Source organism: Amblyomma maculatum, chromosome 4, assembly GCF_055883805.1.
Source record: "Amblyomma maculatum isolate TAMU_Amacu chromosome 4, ASM5588380v1, whole genome shotgun sequence".
In the NCBI taxonomy this organism is placed as follows: domain Eukaryota; kingdom Metazoa; phylum Arthropoda; class Arachnida; order Ixodida; family Ixodidae; genus Amblyomma; species Amblyomma maculatum.
The window spans coordinates 41,341,642-41,353,223 of record NC_139347.1 but is presented as its reverse complement, the minus strand read 5'-3'; positions in this window follow the sequence as shown (position 1 = coordinate 41,353,223).

Here is an 11,582-nt window from a genome sequence, read left to right as displayed (position 1 = left end):
ACACACACACACACACACACACACACACACACACACACACACACACACACACACACACACACACACACACACACACACACACACACATGCGCACATATACACACAGAGGGAGAGAGAGACATGCACAGACAGGCAGGTAGGTAGGCAGACAGATCTTACAAAGAACTTGATGCTTTGATCTCTTTTTAGACCTCTTTAGGGGGAATAAATTTAACAGCAACATTTAGGCTGTAAGCTTCACGCATGATAGCTTTATTTGCATAAGCGCAAAAAAAACGCATCCTGACTGCTGGTGCTGCAGTGACCACACCGCGGTGGAGCGTTCTGAATTAGCTGTCACCATGTGCACCTGACGCGGGACATGATCTGTTTATGTGATGTCATGAGAAGCAGGGACAAGGGGAGGGACGGCTCGGAGTAGCCCCATGTGATATATGAGTAGATGCCGATCAGCGAAATTCAGTACAGCGTGACTTCAGTCGGATACGTTCTATGTAATATTTGGTTATGACAGCATAGGCGACAACAAAGTACGCTGCACAGAAAAATGTGTATAGGCTACATTCTTTGCGATTAGATTACCCCAGCTCGATATTAGCACAGTGACGCCTTTCGCACCGAGTTGAAGCAAAGTAAAAGCATTTACGTCTTTAGGGACGGTGTAGTACGAGCTCAGCTAGAACGTTTTTATAGCTGTTACGTTTCGTAATAGTGTGTCAATGCGCTTTAGAAAGTGACTGCCATTTTTCAAAGTTAACGTCTCGCTCACCTGTTTTCCATTCTGTTATGTCCTTAAGAGTATTCATCCATACAAGTGGGCAGTGGTGTCATGCAGATCATTTCTTGATTGAAGATGCAGGAAGACGGACGTTGGCTACCGAAATTTGTCGAGAAACTTTTTTCTGGCATCAAGGTCCCCTTACTGTTGCTAATATGTCAACTTCACTACTTCGATTCAAAAATGCACGCACTTCAGGACTTAGACTTCTCGTTCAAACCGTTTCTTTCGAGGAAGTAATAATTTGAAAACCTTGATCCCTTCATAGCATATTTCGTTTCCAAATAGGATTCCTGGAACAAAAATGCCCGGACTGAAAACAGATCATTCTGCCCTCGCTCGAGTTTTCTTCGCCTGGAAAAGCAAGAAATGCGTTCTCCTCTTATCTCGGGTCTCCAGAACTGCAAGTCGGACGCTTTAAAGTGCAACGAGGTATCTTGCCTTTCGTTCTCGCTTCACGAATGTCATGAATTCAATTTGGTCTTGACGGTTTGCATCCAAACGTGCGCTCCTTGAAGTCTGCTTCTTATATAATGAGAGGTTCCTTATTTGCATCACTGCCACGGTTTGCATGATCATCCTATTAGATAAATACAATAAAAGTGCGCCATGTTCAATTTCCGGAATTCGTAAATAAATGAAAGAAGTCAGTAGCAGCTTTGAAATAATCAGCTCAGCTTTGCAGCATATACAGCTCCGCTATCTTACAGGTCTTTCAGAACTTTTAGGCTCCAACTCTACGCAGTTCAATTGCTAGCGAAGCGCTGTATTCTCAGACTTCATTCGCTTCAGACAATGGTTGAGTAGGTTCCTCTACTGCACGCAAGGACCCAGACGCGAATCTAGGCATGAGTCTTATAAAAGAAGTGACATGTTCCGGCTGTTTTGGCGGTTCAGCTACAGTTCCGTCTCTTCAGTCTGAATACGGACCATGTTAGAGCCCGCTTTCTCGTTCAATCCAGTCCAAAAGCCAAGAGCTAACATTGCATACCTGCATTTGTAAGTATGTACACGTGTTCTTAAATTTTTTTTTTTCGAGGATGTATTTAAAGGGATACAAAAATTGCGCCGAGTTATCCTTCTGAGAATACATTTATAATCTTGCTCTTCCTGGGTACGTTGACGCTTCTACAGGAGCAAAATACAAATCTATTGCATTGAAAAGTGAGTTTATTTACATTGTAGGTAGTAGACTGAAACATGCGATATTCATACTGGAAAGGACTGTTTGTAGCCGTTCTCCAAGTTAATGGTGGTACTGCACGTGCTGTATGGCGGTCCACAACGAGCACAGGAAGCGTTCTGTAGTCAAAGATGCGAGTAAGAAGGCGGTGTATGTTGGGTGTGTGATGCGGAAGTGTTTCATGGTTGGCTCAATGTGTAGTAATAAGTGCATCCACGGGTAGAGATCTGGGCAAATCATTAAAGTTTTGTGATGCGAAAGTATACGCGGGTTGACCGGTTATAACCCTGAAGGCTGAAACGTGCCAAATGTCTTGCAGTTTGCTGCGGTCAAGACGAAAGTAAGCGGCACCGTAGCGGATCGAGCTTAGTGAGCAGTACAACGACGGTGAGGCGACAAGCTACCTCCATCTCGGCACAGCGGCGCTTGCTAGGGAGCCATTCAATCAAGTTCAGCGCGATGACGCCAGTTGAGATCTTCACTGTTGGATCCAATCTTTAGGGGGGTGTCTTTATCTATGAGGGCACTTATTACTAGCAATAATTTTAATTCATATATTAAATACACATGTATTAACGACTCGTTTCAGGCTGCGGGTGGCACGTCCCTTTATAGATGTATGTGCGCTCCGAATTCAGGCTTCAGGAGCGCTGAAGAGCGATACATTCTCCTCGGAGCGCAGTAAACCGCAACTGTAACAACATACAAAGCATTATATTCCCAGAAGCGCATAATTATCTTCTTTGTGCCTAAAAGCAGTTTTAAAGAGGCTGAAATCTTGAAAACGACAAAGAGTGATATCGCACAAGATCTTCTTCTATACCCTTCCTGCATTTGCTTTCATCGGCAGAAACTTGTATTAGTCAAAGAAACCTCTCAAAGAAGCAATGCGCCGGATTGCATTAACGTTTAGTGTTTACTTCCTTATAAGCTACACGTGCCAGATAGCACTGAAGCAAACAAAAAAACATAAATGAAGAACCGAGAGCATGTGCTTTTGCGCAGCAGATATTTGCCAACGGAATACGGAACGCTAGCGTCGCGATTTTCGTGAAACGCGGTCAAGAAATGCATAAGCCGCCCACATGAGGATCGGAGTTTTACAAAACTGCCTCGTGCCAGGAATCGATGGGCGGACAACTTCCATTGAAATTTCCAAGGGCGGCGTCATTTCGAAACGAGCGAAGGCACTCCTTCGAAGCTGTTCATTTCATAACCTAATTGAAGTTGGCTCGTACAATCAAACGAGCGACCTACGCTGAACCCTGCCGTATATGCTGATGGTCTCATCGTACCGTCGCCAACAAGTTCGTTGCACTGAGCACGGGGATGACCAGAGCAGCAAGTGCAACTACGAAAACAGCGAATAGGAACGTTGGTGAATTCCATTCAGCAAAGAATAAAGAAACAAGTATAGGTTTTTGAGGAACTTTGTCCCACAAATTTAGTCACTCAGGTTAAAAAATATGCGTCAGGGATAAGAAGCAAGGTGTGGACTGTGTGGACAAAGAATTAATTACAGGCGTGCGCTTAAGTTTGCTTGAGAACGGATATGGCGAGATCCACTTTACAGAGTCTTGGCTTTGCCATAATAATGCATAATATTAAGAGGCATTACGTAATATTCAGCGCTAGTCCTGTCGTCTTGTGTTCGTCCTCGTCTGTCCGCGCTGCCTCTCTTTATTATCCACTTTACAGGACTGCTTTCGGCTACTGCATCGTCACTGTCACCTTGTTATCATAATCATCATCATCTTTACAGCTACTCTCATAATCAATTAAATTCACCGCCAATGTCATCTCTACTGCCACCATTATCGTTGTCACTAACTGCATCGTCGTTGTCATCGACACTATTATCCTCACTCTAGACAAGCAAAATTACTATTGGTTTATCATGAGCCCGGCGTGGCTTAGTGGTGTGCGCGCTCAGCTGGAGATCGGAGGGGTAGTGGGTTCAATTCACGGTGGAGATAGATTTTTTAACTCTCATTTCTTGCGAAAGCTTCCAGCGGACATTTGCTGCGCGCAAATCCGAAGCCCATGAACCCATAAAGGCTTTCGCCTTAATAATAATTAATCTAGTTGTGTTGATCGAGACATATGCATGTGTAAGAAGCGGATGCCGGTAGAACCTCTCAGGCTCAAATGCTCCTTCAATGACCAAGACTAACTATTCTTATCACTAAGGAAAAACAGGCTGCCGTATATAGCATTAAATAACTATTTAGAAGACGGCGCCGCCTTCGCACAAAAATATTCTCGACTGGTTATTATTTATTCATTTATACCTCAAATGCCCCTATGGGGTATTACATGAGGGGTGGGCTGTTACAGTTCATTGGCGAGTCTTTCAATGAATGCTTTGAAGTTTGCTGGATGAGCGTGATGAACCGTGTCGCCAGGAAGGCTATTCCAGTCCTTCGCTGTCTGGACGAAAAAAGCATTTAGATGTGCAGTGGTATTTGCGGATGGTGGGTATACTACTTTATTGTGATTAAGTCGAAATCGAGGTGGTGGCGTGATGGCATGTTCTCCGCGAAAATTCTGAAAAAGCTCACAAAATGCCAAAGTGCACTCCTGTACCCCATGCACCTCTCAGAGGTGCGTCACCTTTTGTTTGGTTAAAGCTGAAATTGCGGTACCTTTTTCATACCATCTTTTTTTTTCGAAGTTTACAATCACGTCCAAAAGGCAAGCACAACAATTACGCAACTTGTTCATAACGACACAGAATTTCATCATCAGCTTAGATTGAGAGATAGTTTTGTTTCCCTCTGGACCAAGAAGAGAGCATTTCGCCCGAACTCTATAATCACGAACTGCTGCTTGTGCATTTGGTTTTATAGCAGGTTTCTTTTCTTTTTCAAGTTCCAAATTTTCTTACAGCTGTCTGGCTTTATTTTAACCCTGAAGCTATATTGAGGAATACGGCGGACAACATGTAAAAGTTGGAATGCTGCAATCATTTTCCCAATCAACTGAACACGGTAATAAATATATTTTAGAAGGTATATTGTATTTTACATAATTCAAGCTCGTCTTCCAGTAGTATTGTCGAGAAAAAGTATTCATCAAATAATTGTAGCGCACGGTGCAAGGCCCACAAATGCATCATAACCGTAACACAGTGGCAACTCGCCTGTGTGACTTGGATTGCTCCACCCGCGAATTTAGTTCCCCTGCAGACATCATCAGAAAACGAGACGGGCCCGCGGTGGCTCTTTGTCAATTTAGCCTCGACCGCAGCCCCATGATAGCCGTCTGATCGATGCACAATGGGCGCAGTCATTTTTCTCGCAATCCGGCCTCAAAGCTCCAATACGGAGCAATCTAAGCAAGACGCGCTGGCTGGCGGTGCGTTAAAGTGTGAATTCGTATATCATTCGGACATCTTTTGGCCTTGTAACGCGAGTTCCAAGAGCAATTAAATTTTTTGCTTACACTATTTCGAGGGAAATTCAATTCTGAAAATACAACGCATCCCTCAAAATAAAAGTTAAAGTTTTATTAATGTATGTATATAATTAGAAAATTAACTGTACAATTCTGCTTCTAACATCGAATAAGCTTTAGCTACACCACAGCATATATAGTTTTTGCACAAAGGTTTTCCCAACCGAAAATAATTAAATTAGAGTAACACGCGTATATAAACACATCAAGCCCAAGAAAGGTACGTACTGCTTCGTTCAAACTTCTTTTCTGCTCCTCTAATGTCACAAAGTATACGCGCACGTCAACTTATGCTTATTTGGATTTTCCTAGCATTTTGGACTGAAAGAGCTCGATCAGCAACCAATGTCTAATCCCTCCTCCTTTCGCGCCGCATATGGAGGAAGCAAACATTGGACGCTTTTCATATGCGGGAGCGCTTGTTTGGGAAAACAAGGTAACTCTCATAGCGTATAAATAGTACGCCTCTGGTTGTATGCATAAATAATACAGCATGGCCCCATCGATTTCTGCCTCCTCGACAATCTCTAGGCGGAAGCAAAGAAGAAATCAAGTTCTCCGAGGATCACTAAGGTCTCATATTATAGTGAAGGATTCTCAAAGAAAAAAGAAAAGATTGTGAACTACCACTCGAACAAACGTCTTTATTACAGCCCGTATTTAGACCTCTGCGCGTGATCTTCCATACAACGGCGAATGATGACGATGCTGCGTATGTACAGGTAAAAGAGGTGGAAATTCTGACACCACGCTCACACAAATTTACCGCGGCAAGCAAGCGGCCACCCTGGTCGCTGTTTAGATAAAAGCGGGTCGGTGGGTGTACAACTTCTGAGCGCCGACGCCGATCGGCGATAGTATGAGATGTGACAATGCGGTAGTTAACGGCAGAGGTTTGCTGGAGCACGGTGCAAAGACCAATATAGTCGTGGAGGAACTTTTCGCACAATCCTGGAATGCGGACTGGTGACCAGAGTAGAGCTGCATCCCCGGGTGAAAAGGAGGCAGTGCGGTGTTGCTGGTCACAGCAGTGCTTCCGTTCTTGCTGGGCGGCTTCAGTGTTGCGGCGAGCAATTTGCCAGCAATGGCCCATACGTGTAGCAAACTGGTCACCCAAAGATGCAGATAAGGAGGCAGGAGCAGAGAATAAGGTGGCGTTGAGTAGTGTTGCTGATTGAGGTCATAAACTAAAAAGAAAGGGCTGTAGCCAGTGGGGCGCTGAACGGCAGAATTATAGGCATAGCTACCGAAAGGCAAAATGGTGTCCCAGTTGTTATGGTCAGGACTGATGTACATGGATATCATGTCGGACAAGGTGCGGTGAAAGCGTTCGATGAGGCTATTGGTCTGAGGATGATAACTAGAAAGTGTCTTGTGGATGGTGTTGGCAGCGCGGAGTACTTCCGCCAGGACTTGGGAAAGAAATATCTTCTCATGGCCGCTAATCAAGTTACGGGGAGCACCATGGCGCAAGACGATCGCCCGCAAGAAAAACTCGGTAACTTCAGAAGTGGCACCTGCGGGTATGAGAGTTTGGAGACCGAATAAGTAAACGGCGACAGAATCGAAAAGCACGGGTGGGCAAGGAAGAGGTTGCTGGGGGCCGGCAGGAAGAGATATTGACCGCTTACGACGCTGACAATGCGCACATGATGATATGTATTTTGAGACGCTGGTAGAAAGCTCCAGGGCCAAATGTAGCGGCTTTTGATACGGTCATACGTCTTGTGGTAACCTAAATGACCGGCAGTGGCATCGTCGGTAAGCCTCTAACACTCGATGGTGGTGAGAGCGAGGCACAACGGGAACCCACCGGTGGCCAGTCAAGTGGTAAACATAGCAGTAAAGCGTTCCGTGTTGAATTCGGAAAAGGCTGAGCTGACGACGCCTAGAAAAGACATTTCCAATGACCGGGATGTCCAAAAATATTTTTAAATGCACACATATGGGCCTAGAATTTGAGAAAATACCGATCGTTATTTGAAGCTTTTACGCGCAGTTGGTCAGCAGATGTTACATAACCCTTCCAAATTACCCGACTTCCGCAATAGCTATGAAATGAAGAAAATAACAGGTCGCTTTTCTATGGAGGCGAAAAGCAAGGTGCCCGCTTGCTGTGTGATGTCAGTGCACGTTAAAGAACCCCAAGTGGTCGAAATTTCCGGGGTCCTTCACTACGGCGGCTCTCATAGCTTGAGTCGCTTTGGGACGTTAAACCCCACAAAACAATCAACCAACCAACCATAAGTAAATTAGTAATCTTCACATAATCCCTCAAAATATTTATACCATCATATGCTAACCGATCACCCTTCAGCAAAAGGCTGATTTCGTACGTCGAATGGTAAAAGGTCTAGACAATAATAACAAAGAAAGGCCTAAATGAGATATTTAGGATCAAGTTTGTGGTTTTTTACATGTTATTACACCAAACGACAACATGCCATGGAGTCTCGAGCATTTTTGGAGACGGCAAGAAAGCGCATTTCACATATAAAAAAACAAGATAATTTGAGCTTACTGCCTTTGCAAAAAGAGAACACGCTAAAAAGCAGCTGCGCGCTCCCTATACTGAAACAACTCTGTTTAAGAGTCTGGAAAAAGATTTTTTTATGTAAGCGGAAACACTTTAAGTTCTATAACACATTTTCGTTGACACGCAGCCTCCGTATGCACGCGTTAGACCATATTTGATTGCACTTAACCGTAGCGAAACTTCATGCTCTTGACAATTTTTTCTTAAACTGCCTCCTGTATTTTTTCCTGTTGAAATTACCAAGCAACGTTTCGCACCTTCAGGTGTGGTCTTTGTGATCCCACGAGACCTGGGAAAAAATTTTATTCCCAGAGTAACGTGACAGAAGCGCTGTTAGGAGTTAAAGCCATTTTCATTTCCATCAGAGTGAGCGAGAAAAGGAGGGATTATACGTTGTTTTTGTATTTCGAAGACAGGAAGCGTAACTTTTCAATGAGCTAGTAATTTGGTTTTTCCACAAAAATGAGTTTTTTTTCCGAACAGAGACAAAAAGCCTCAAATTGTCTAGAATGCTCAATAATAAACGGGAGCGGCAGACTCTGACCGCAAATGTGCACGACCTGCTGATATGCGCTTAAGGTTTTTTTTTTTTTTTTTTTTTTACTCAGCTCTTTGATTCGCTTTTTTTTTTTTGTTTTGGTTTGTTTAAAGTGCAAGATTTTCGAGCATTATCCGCGTCATCACACTAGCAGCAGGAGAGCAAATAGAATGAGAAGACAAAGCCAGTGAAGCATTAACCCGTCAAGAATAACCCACCAGACCTAAGCTGTGAAGCCTTTTTTTCTAGCTGTGAGTCGTAGGTATACAGAATGTAAGAGTGAGCGTAGGGTTTCAAACAGGCTCAAAGTGATCGTTCAGGCGGTTCTACATGTATGGTCCATTTCTCGGGAACCTCTCATGTACATACCAACAAAGAACGTTCGGGGTTTTGTGTTCTGGGTGCGCATACTAAATAAGGACACACCAATGTATGTATCACGTTCATCGCATTGGATGTTGTCGTATTCATTTACGTACAAACACAAAGGCAATTCTTAAGCCAGGAATGCTAAACATGCTTTTACGCTTGTAATCGGCTTCACTCAAAGTCCTACGATAAAATAGCAAAACTGCGGATTGTTTGCAACACATACCTCATTCTCAAAGAAACGCCATAAGCAAGGTCTGCGGATCCATTTCCTTCGTACTGCATAGCTTTCGAGGTTGCCATGTGTTACGGTTGACCTAATTTCTTGTTCTAGGGCTTCCGTTAAACTTATTGAGCAGATGGCGCAATCTTTTAACAGAAACGATCTTGCGGTATGTCGATAATTACTGCGGAGGTTTCTATTTGCAGGAACCAGTAATACCGATTGTATGAAGTGCATTTATTCCTGTGCTTTTAGCCCTGCGTCGGGGCAGATTTTTTGAGCTTGCGATAAATGACGCAAGGCTGAGTGACGTTTGACATGTGTCTCACTTTCATTTAATTTTTCTTCATCATCATCAACCGTACTATACACACTGGATGGCGAAGGCTTTGTTCGTTCAGTTAACTCGGTCTAATGCTAGCTGTATCCGCTTCAGCCCTGAAAGCTTCCTAACCTGATCCCACCACATTTCTGCCACTGCCTTTACGCTTTTATTCGTCTGAAATTCAATTTGGTGCTCTTAGCGCACTACACCGACCATCGGTTATACTCTCTTCGCACTACATGTTCTGCCCAAGCCTATTTCTTCTTGAATTCGGCTGGAACGTCATTATCTTGAGTTATTTCTCTACCTAATCTGCAAGCTTTTGTCTCTTATCTTCACACCTATAGTTCTCTGTTCCATGGCTCGCTGCGTTGTCCTGTGCTCAAATAAAACCCTTTTCGTCATCCTCCCCGTTTCTTCTCCATAGATGAGTACAGGTAAGATGTAACTGTTATATACTTGAGCCATACCGGTACGTTACTAGTCATAGTCTGCATGTACTTGCTAAATGCGCTGCAACCCGATCCTATATTCCTAGTGATTTCCCTTTCGTGTTCCGGATCTGCGGTTACTACCTGTATTAAGTAGAAATATTGGCCAACCACTACCAACTTATTGCGAACTGTTGTTACATCCCGATGCTGTCGAACGTCATATGAGTCTTCTGTCTACTAATATTTAGGCCTACATTTTTGCTATTTCTATTCAGGTAACTAATAATTATTTTAGTTCGTCCCCTGACTTACTTAGCAAGACAACATAATGAACGAATACCAGACTACTCTGGTATTCTCCATCTACACTTGTTCTCATCTCTTCCCGTTTCAAATCTCTTAATACTTCCGCTAAGCAAGCTGTGAATAATACTGGGGAGATCGTGTTTGCTTGCTTAGCACCTTTCTTTATCAAAATTATGCTCTCCTATTGGAGAACTGTACTTTTTGTGCATTCGCTATAGGGACCGGGCGCCCGTTGTATGGCGCCACCGTCGCCTCGGTGGAACAGCGCCGCCCGCGGCGGAGTGCCAAAACAGCGGAATGGCGAGGCAGCTGAGCGGCGCAGTCGTTTCCGTTCTGCGAGGCGTTTTTGAGCCTGTCCATACCCGTCGTTTTGCGGTGTGGCTTTGAGAGCTTTGAGCTGCTTTGAGTAGTCGCAAGGAGTCTTTTTTGACGGGGAAATCTTGAAAAAGAAAAGGGCCGTTCTCGGCAGGGTGTGCGTGTTTTTATTTTTTTGTTGTTTTTTTGACGCCCGGCGCATGGTATTTCTGTTATATATACTCGAAAATGCCGCGCGCGTGATTTCGCCATGCGCTAGGAAACCTTCGTTAGGCACTTGTTAAGGCGACGTCGAAGACGGGAATTGCGCCTGCACTGCGCGTCTATCTTATATTAGGTCTAGTCTGAATCTGCCTGAAGATCAAATACCGCCGAGCCGTGTAGCGTGGTAGTTGTAATGGTCAGCGTTCGTGTAAAATGAAAAAGATTCTGCACCTGTCTTTTTTTGGTAATAGCTAGGCTCAAATGATTCAGAGACATTCCAGTTTCAACCTTGCAACGAGAGCTGTAAAAGGAGAAAAATAAACAAGCAAGACAAAAGTAGGATCCTATTTATGGTTGGAATGGCAAACACACATATACTTCCAGGACGTCCTGCACAATTACGCTACAATAGCTCACTGAACCCGGCCTTGAGACCATCAAACTTAATCATAATGTAAGGCAAATGAGTAATACCACCTCAGCATCATTTTCACATATACGGCAATGCTCTTGTTGAACACGTCGGAGCTGCTACATATAATTGACTTGGAAAATATTCTATTATGCATGCCTTTCTCCCGACATAATGCGGAGGTTGTGAAAAGAAAAAAAAAAATAAATTTCCTGCTAGCGTTCTCTCAGCGCAGGAAGTTCAATGCGATTGACCCCACCTCCTTGAACATCTGAAGGCAATAGTCCAATACTGTCAAACTGTTAAATACAATCGAAAAAAAAAAACACAGTGTGATGTGTTGTAAGATAAGCCACCGACAACTAAGAAAGCGTTCTATTCTTAAATGGATCCCTCTGATGGCTCGTTCGCTAAGGTGGTATACTTTCTCAGCGTACCACGAACTTGCGGGGCCGATACCTAGCTGACCTCGATACCTGATGAGTGTGAGGGGACACGACCAT